This window comes from Oncorhynchus keta, chromosome 28 (assembly GCF_023373465.1).
Source record: "Oncorhynchus keta strain PuntledgeMale-10-30-2019 chromosome 28, Oket_V2, whole genome shotgun sequence".
NCBI classification, from domain to species: domain Eukaryota; kingdom Metazoa; phylum Chordata; class Actinopteri; order Salmoniformes; family Salmonidae; genus Oncorhynchus; species Oncorhynchus keta.
This window is the reverse complement of record NC_068448.1, coordinates 37,972,393-37,976,340: the sequence shown is the minus strand read 5'-3', so window position 1 is coordinate 37,976,340 and position 3,948 is coordinate 37,972,393.

Sequence of the window (3,948 nt, the reverse complement as noted above, 5' to 3'; positions counted from 1 at the left end):
ATTGACCAATAGTATAGATGGCAATCACTGGATAATAAATTGGACGAACTTAAAGCACATTTAAATCCTACCAACAGGACATTAAAAACTGTAATATCTTATGTTTCACAGAGTCGTTGTGGCTGAACACTACATGAACAACATACAGCTGGCAGGTTATATACTGTATCGGTAGGATAGAACCGCAGCCTCTGGTAAGACAAAGGGTGGCGATCTACAGTGGGGCAAAAAAGTATTTAGTCAGCCACCAATTGTGCATGTTCTCCCACTTAAAAAGATGAGAGAGGTCTGTAATTTTCATCATAGGTACACTTCAACTATGACAGACAAAATGAGAAGAAAAAAAATCCAGAAAATCACATTGTAGGTGGAATGGTGGAAAATAAGTATTTGGTCAATAACAAAAGTTTATCTCAATACTTTGTTATATACCCTTTGTTGGCAATGACAGAGGTCAAATGTTTTCTGTAAGTTTTTACAAGGTTTTCACACATTGTTGCTGGTATTTTGGCCCATTCCTCCATGCAGATCTCCTCTAGAGCAGTGATCTTTTGGGGCTGTTGCTGGGCAACACGGACTTTCAACTCCCTCCAAAAATGTTCTATGGGGTTGAGATCTGGAGACTGGCTAGGCCACTCCAGGACCTTGAAATGCTTCTTACGAAGCCACTCCTTCGTTGCCCGGGTGGTGTGTTTGGGATCATTGTCATGCTGAAAGACCCAGCCACGTTTCATCTTCAATGCCCTTACTGATGGAAGGAGGTTTTCTCTCAAAATCTCACGATACATGGCCCCATTCATTCTTTCCTTTACACGGATCAGTCGTCCTGGTCCCTTTGCAGAAAAACAGTCCCAAAGCATGATGTTTCCACCCCCATGCTTCACAGTACGTATGGTGTTATTTGGATGCAACTCAGCATTCTTTGTCCTCCACACACGAGTTGAGTTTTTACCAAAAAGTTATATTTTGGTTTCATCTGACCATATGGGATTCTCCCAATCTTCTTCTGGATCATCCAAATTCTCTCTAGCAAACTTCAGACGGGCCTGGACATGTACTGGGCCTAAGCAGGGGGACACGTCTGGCACTGCAGGATTTGAGTACCTGGTGGCGTGGTGTGTTACTGAAGGTAGGCTTTGTTACTTTGGTCCCAGCTCTCTGCAGGTCATTCACTAGGTTCTGAGATTTTTGCTCACTGTTCCTGTGATCATTTTGACCCCACGGGGTGAGATCTTGCGTGGAGCCCCAGATCGAGGGAGATTATCAGTGGTCTTGTATGTCTTCCATTTCCTAATAATTGCTCCCACAGTTGATTTCTTCAAACCAAGCTGCTTACCTATTACAGATTCAGTCTTCCCAGCCTGGTGCAGATCTACAATTTTGTTTCTGGTGTCCTTTGACAGCTCTTTGGTCTTGGCCATAGTGGAGTTTGGAGTGTGACTGTTTGAGGTTGTGGACAGGTGTCTTTTATACTGATAACAAGTTCAAACAGGTGCCATTAATACAGGTAACGAGTGGAGGACAGAGGGGCCTCTTAAATAAGAAGTTACAGGTCTGTGAGAACCAGAAATCTTGCTTGTTTGTAGTTGACCAAATACTTATTTTCCACCATAATTTGCAAATAAATTCATTAAAAATCCTACAATGTGATTTTCTGGATTTTTTTCTTCATTTTGTCTGTCATAGTTGAAGTATACCTATGATGAAAATGACAGGCCTCTCTCATCTTTTTAAGTGGGAGAACTTACGCAATTGCTGGCTGACTAAATACTTTTTTGCCCCACTGTATGTATATTTGTAAACAACAGCTGGTGCACAATATCTAAGGAAGTCTCAAGGTTTTGCTCGCCTTTGGTAGAGTATCTCATGATAAACTGTAAACCACACTATCTAACTAGAGAGATTTTGTATGTATTTTTCCTAGCTGTCTACATACCACCACAGACCGATGCTGGCACTAAGACTGCACTCAATGAGCTGTATGCCGCCATAAGCAAACAGGAAAATGCTCATCCAGAGGTGGTGCTCCTAGTGGCCAGGGACTGTAATGCAGGGAAACTAAAATCCGTTTTACGTCATTTCTATCAGCATGTTAAATGTGCAACCATAGGGATAAAAAACTAGACCACCTTTACTCCACACACAGAGATGCGTACAAAGCTCTCCCTTGCCCACGATTTGGCAAATCTGACCATAATTCTATCCTGATTCCTGCTGACAAGCAAAAATGTAAGCAGGAAGCACCAGTGACTCGGTCAATAAAAAAGTGGTCAGATGAAGCAAATGCTAAGCTACAGGACTGTTTTGCTAGCATAGACTGGAATATGTTCCGGGATGACATTGAGGAGTACACCACAAGAGAAAGGAGATGATTGTGGACTACAGGAAAAGGAGAACCGAGCACGCCCCCATTCTCATCGACGGGGCTGTAGTGGAGCAGGTTGAGAGCTTCAAGTTCCTTGGCATCCACATCATTAACAAACTAACATGGTCCAAGCACACCAATACAGACGTGAAGAGGGCACGGCAAAACCTATTCCCCCTCAGGAGACTGAAAAGATTCGGCATGGGTCTTCAAATCCTCAATAGGTTCTACAGCTGCACCATCGAGAGCATCCTGACGGGTTGCATCACTGCCTGGTATGGGAACTGCTCGGCCTCTGACCGTAAGGCACTACAGAGGGTAGTGCTACGGCCCAGTACATCACCAGGGCCAAGCTTCCTGCCATCCAGGACCTCTATACCAGGCGGTGTCAGAGGAAGGCCCTAAAATTGTCAAAGACTCAAGCCACCCTAGTCATAGACTGTTCGCTCGGCTACCGCACGGCAGGCAGTACCAGAGCGCCATGTCTCGATCCAAGAGGCTTCGAAACAGCTTCTACCCCCAAGCCATAAGTCTCCTGAACAGTTAATCAAATGGCTACCCCAGACTATTTGCATTGCCCCCTCTTCCCATTTTTTTACGCTGCTGCTACTCTCTGTTATCTATGCATAGTCACTTTAATAACTACCTACATGTACATATTACCTCAATTACCTCAATTACCTCGACTAACCGGTACCCCAGCACATTGACAGGTGCATTGACATTGACAGGTACCCCCTGTATATAGCCCTGCTATTGTTATTTTACTGCTGCTCTTTAATTATTTGTTACTTTTTTTGTGTATTTTTCTTAAAACAGCATTGTTGGTTAAAGGCTTGTAAGTGAGCATTTCACTGTAAGGTCTACTACACCTGTTGTATTCGACGCATGTGACGAATACAATTGATTTGAACTAATAACTGTGAGAAAAGGTAGTCATTCAAAAATCATGTTATGCACTATTAATGCACACAGAGTGAGTCCGTGCAACTTATGATGTGACTGGTGAAGCAAATATTTACTCCTGAACTTATTTAGGCTTGCCATAATAAAGAGGTTGAATACTTATTGACTCAAGACATTTCAGCTTTTCATTTTTTATTCATTTGTAAAAATTCAGAAAAATATAATTCCACTTCGACATTATGGAGTATTGTGTGGAGGCCAGTAACAACAATGTTTTATTTAATCCATTTTAAATTCAGGTTGTAACACAACAAAATGTGAAAAAAGTCAAGGGGAGTGAATACTTTCTCAAGGCACTGTAAATATGTGCCACTATTATCTAGTGTGAATGATGTCACTCATGTTCTTTATGAGGAATCAATTTAATTTAGCTCCTCACTTCCTTTCAGCCTAGTTCTAAACGTTTGTTTTACTGACCAGTAAATCTTAGAACCAAAACCAATCTACATGTCTATAACCAATAACCAATAAAGCCTGATTGTGGTTGGAGTTCCTCTTTAATTATTATTGTCTGCATGCTGAAGTAGAATTACAATTTAATTTGTCAATCATTTATGAATGTTGTGAAAAGCAAAAGACATAGAGCATGCAGATGACAGTAAAGACGTCTCAATAAA